Consider the following 5,349-nt stretch of genomic DNA (forward strand, 5'->3'; position numbering starts at 1 on the left):
TTCTTCTTCTTCTTCTTCTTCTTCTTCTTCTTCTTCTTCTTCTTCTTCCTTTCTTCTTCTTTTTGTCTTCTTCTACCTTTTCTTCCTCGTCTTCTGAGTTGCTATGGAACGGTGACATTCATTGTGACCCTAGCCAGGGTGACAATGAGGCCTGGTGCCCTGAGACTAGCACATGCGTATTCGTGAGACAGGCTTGAGTGCCTGGCTATTAAAGCTGTCAGCCTGCTTAAACAGAGGAAAATAATACAGGCAGAGGTGGTCTGCTATTGAGAAAAAGGTTGTCTATGAAAACCCACTATGGGACCCTAAAGTCTCAACCTCAGGACCCCTTCTGGATATTTCCATCATCAGGTCATTCTGGAGAAAGAGGCATTTTGAGACTGTGAGTTGGTCATTGGACACTGCTCTTCTGACTTCATTCCTGAAAGAGGCTGTCTGCAAAAATTGAGTCCCATGAACATTGTAATATAGTCTTATTTGTTGTTGAGGGTTCTTTGGGTGATAGAATCATACCTGAGAATCCAGAGGCAGCTTTCAGCAAATGATGGCCAGGCCCTTAATCTCACTGTCTCCATTCATCCAGGGCCTCACAGGGCTTCTCTGGGAAAGGCAGAAACCATGACAAAGGCAAGTCCAAGGTGAAGCATTATTCTCACACCTCAGACTGACTTCTCAAAGATTCAGATGATGTTGAGACAGTGTCTTAGATGTTGTCTTTGGTGATGGCAAGCCTGAAAAACTGTCCAGTAATGCTGTTTAGGGGCACTGTGGATTCCACATGAAGGCAAAGAAAAATCAAGGCTCACTTGACAGAATGAGCTGCCTTGTGCTGGAGGCAAAACGATGTTCAATGATTCTTGTTAGATAAATCAAAAAACTCCCGAAAAGTGAAAACAACCTCCGTGCCCACAATGAGACAATGGGCCATAAACTGGAGTGCAGCCAGACAACCTGAAGTCACTTGTGCTCTCTGAAGTTTCTGGCGGCTGAATAACCTGTGGCGACAGGCAGTCTCATGCAGTAAAAGCCCAGTTAAAGAGGCCCTCCACAGTGAGAAGGCTGTGCAGATGAACTTAGCAGAGGCTAGATTACCGGGCAAAAGCCAGACACAGTTGCCTGCTTCTTATCCTACAGGAATCACGCAGCCCTCCAATAGAAGTGGAAGAACAGGAGTTCCCTTGTTGGAAGCTGTAACTGGAATGTATGGTTTTAAATCTATCAAAGCTGCCAAGTCATTAAAACATGACAGTGTTCAGAAGGAAACACTCATGTAATGGATTCCCATGAGTGTTGTCCTGTGTGAACTGGGAAACTTTTAGTGTGGAAGTCGATGAACCAGACCCAGGAAACCCTAGGCCGATGAGAAACATGAAAGTTGGGGGAAAAAAAAGAGGAAAGTTTGGAGGCCACATCCCACTTAGCATCAATCCCTTCCATGCCCATTTGGCTCCAGATATGAAAGCCCTTAAATCAGGACCTTCTAGGATGGCCCCAACTTACACTCCAAAAGTTACTTGCACTTTGGGGTACTCCCACCTGAACACTGAGCATTGGTATGGACTAATTGTGCAATTAAGGGAATGCAGGAATGGAGTGGAAAACACCTTCTGTCTTCATTTCTTTTTTTGCAGGTCAAGTTGTGAGACCCCATTCACCCCTCACCTGATCATAGCCTCACAAGTATCTGACCTCACTGCTGCTCACACTCTATGTCTTAGGATGAAATCCAAAGATGAGGGAAGAGTGCCCCCTCAGGATCTAAGGCAACTGCTTGGCTGGGAACCGAATTCAAGGTAAATTCCAGGGGCCCTAAGGACAGAACAGCTATTGTATCTCCCTGGGTTGGCCACTTGACAATGAAATTCTTGGAGATTTTTTTTTCTTTTTTTGCTGTGGCGTGCTCCTCATTTGCCTAAAAGAGTGGCTTTTTCTGCAGGGGGAGGTGATTTGGAGGCCAGTGTGTCTTGGCTGCCCTCCAAATTTACTGTGGACTCATAATCCACAGAAAAGTAAACAACACGGAGCCAACAGCCCAAGCAGAGCCACAGGACAGGCCATCAAAAGGTTGGAAAATTTAAAAGAAAAAAAGAACCGCTATAGTGCATTAGCCACATTTCTTTAAGCAGACTCCACTTACAGGCACACACACACACACATACACACACATAATGCTACACACACATGCAAACATCCAACACTCACTGCACTTTCACAGAAACACACAGCCGGGCAGACCCTGAGGCTGCATGATTCTTCAGGAAGCCCAATGTGGGAGAGAGCAACCCTGGGGAACACAGGGAGGCTGTACCTAGAAATCACAGTAGGGTAAGTTTCAAAAAGACTCACTCCTAAAATGAGTAGGCAGGCCTGTAAAATCCTTTAGATCCTTCTGGCTCCTCAGGAAATTTTCATTTTATTCCTGGATCTGTGCTTGATATTTCCTCAGACTGGTCCATGTCTACCCTCTCCCAGGATAATGGGATTATCCTATCAATCCCACAGAGAGACAGGTGAGTCCGTCTCCCACACACCTCCACAGAGGTCTCCTTCTCCGCCAAGACACAGGACTTGTTTCCAGGGAATGGTGACTTTCATTGTGACACTAGCCAGAGCTCATAATGAAGCCTGGTGCCCTGAGACTAGTGCATGCACATCCATGAGGCAGACTTGAGCATTTGGCTGTCAGAACTGTCATCCTGCCTAAACAGAATAAAATGCTACTGGCAGAACATGTCTGCTATTGGGAAAAAGCTGCCTGCAAAAACCCACTGAGGGTTTCTAAACTTTGAACTTCAGGGCCCCTTCTGGCTATCTCTGCTGTCAGGTCATGCTGGAGGAGGAGGTTTTTCAAGACTGTGAGTTGATCAGTGGAAACTTATCTTCTGATTCCATTACTGAAAGAGGTTGTGTGCAAGAATCAGGTCCCATGAAGATTGGAATATAGTCTCGTGTGTTAATGAGGGTCTTTAGGTGACAGAATCATACCTGATAATCCAGAGGTGGATTTCAGCAAAAGATGGCTGGGCCCTTGACCTCACTGCCTGCCTTCATCCTGAGCCTCACAGGGCCTCTCTGGGAAAGGCAGGAACCATCACAAAGGCAAGTCCAAGGTGAAGCTTTGTTCTTACACCTCATACTGGTGTCTCACGGGTTCAGATGAGGTTTAGTCAATGTCTTTGAGGCCATCTTTGTCAATGCAAGCCTGAAATGGCTGTCTAGTAGTTCTGTTGAGGGGCATTGTGGATTCCACATGAAAGCAAAAAAAAAAAAAAAAGAAAAAAAAATCAACTCTCATCTGAGAAAAGAACTGCCTTGGACTAGAGTCCAAGCAATGCACAATGTTTCCTGTCAGAAAACCCAAAATCCTCCTGAAAAGTAAAAACAACCTCAGCCAGCCCCAACAATGAGAAAATGACCCATAACCTGGATTGCAGCCAGCCTACCTGTAGTCAATTTTGCCTTCTGAAAGTCCTGGCAGCTAAATAATCTGTGGTGAGAGGCAGTCTCATCCAGCAACAGCCCAAATAAAGAGCCCTTCCATAATGAGAAGACCATACAGATGAAATGAAACAGAGGCTAGATCACCAGGCAAAAGCCAGACACAGTTGCCTGCTTCTCATCCTACAGGAATCAAGCAGCCCTCTAATAGAAGTGGGAGAACAGGAGTTTCCTTGTTGGCAGCTGTAACCAAAATTTACAGTTTTAAAAGTATCAAAGCTGCCCAGTCACTAAAACCTGACAGTGTTTGGAAGGAAACACTGATGCAATGGATTTGCATGAGGGTCGTTCTATGTAAACAGGGAAACGTTAAGTGTGGAAGCCATTGAGCCAGACCCAGGAAACCCTAGGCCAATGAGGAACATGGAAGTCAGAAAAAGAAGAGGCAAATGTGGAAGCCACATCACACCCATCAATCCATTCCACTCCCATTTGACTCTGGATATGAAAGCCCTCGTATGAGGAACCTCTAGGATTGCCCCAACTGGGATTCCAAATTTTTCTTGCATGTTAGAGGACTCCCACCAGAGCACTGAGCCTTGGTGTTGACTGCTTGTATATTAAGGGAATGCGGGGATGGATTTGGAATAATCTCCTATGTCATCTGTCTTTTTAATTTTAATTAATTAATTTATTTATGTATGTATTTTGCTGGTGAAGTTGTGAGACCCCATTCACACTTCACCAGATTGTATCTTCACAACTATCTGACCTTATTGCTGCTCAAACTCTAGGTCCTCAGATGTAATCTAAAGAAAATGGGGAGTGCCCCCTCATGATGTAAAGTGCCTGCTCAGCTGTAAACTGAATTTGAGGTAAATTCAAGGGGCCTTGCATATGGGACAGCTAGTGTCTCTCCCTGGGTTTGCCGCAGGACAATGAAACACTGGGAGATGGTTTTTTGTTGTTGTTGTTGTTGTTTTGTTTTGTTTGGTTTTGTATGGTGTGCTCCTCTTCTCCCTAGAAGAGTGGCTTTTCTTTGCCATGGAAGGTGATTTGGACACCAGCTGGTCTCAGACCGCCTCCAAATTCACTGCAGATTCATAATCCACAATAAAATAAAGAACACGGAGCCCCAGAGCCCAAGCAGAGCCACACAGAGTGGCCAGAAAAGGGTGGGAGGCTCAAACAAAAGTAAGCACTGCAGTGCCTTAGCCACATTTCTTTAAGCAGACTCCACTACTAGCACACAGTCACAAACTCACACACACACACACACACACACAAATCCACAATGCTACAAACATATGCAGACATTCAACATTCACAACACTCCCAAAGAAACAAACAGCCTGGCAGCTCCTGAGGCTGCATGGTTCTACAGAAGTTTCCACCTGAGAGAGAGCAATTCCGAGGAATACAGCTGGGCTATACCTAGAAATCACAGTGTCACAAGTTTCAAAAAGACTCACCCATACAATGTCTAGCAGACCTGAGGAATTCTGTAGATCATTTTGGATGCTTGTAATTTTGCAGTTTATTCCTGGGTCTATACTTGACCTTTCTTCAGGCTGGCTCATGTCTGTCTTCTCCTAGATCATGGGACTCTCCCAGGGATCTCTCAGAGAAGACAGGCGAGAATCCACCACTGATGGACCTCCATGAAATTCTCCATCTTTGCCAAGCCTTAGGGGCTTGTCTGTTGGCAACGGTGACATTTATTGTGATGCTAGCCAAAGCTCACAATCAGGCCTGGTGCACTGAGACTAGTGCATGGGCATTCATGAAGCAGTCTCGAGCACCAGGTTGCCAGAGCTGTCAGCTAGCCTAAGCAGAAGAAAAAAAAAAAGATACAGGCACAGCCATCCTGGTTATTGGGAAAAAGGCTCCTTGGGAAAGTTCACCACAAAA

Source organism: Hylobates moloch, unplaced genomic scaffold, assembly GCF_009828535.3.
Source record: "Hylobates moloch isolate HMO894 unplaced genomic scaffold, HMol_V3 SCAFFOLD_25, whole genome shotgun sequence".
NCBI lineage: Eukaryota > Metazoa > Chordata > Mammalia > Primates > Hylobatidae > Hylobates > Hylobates moloch.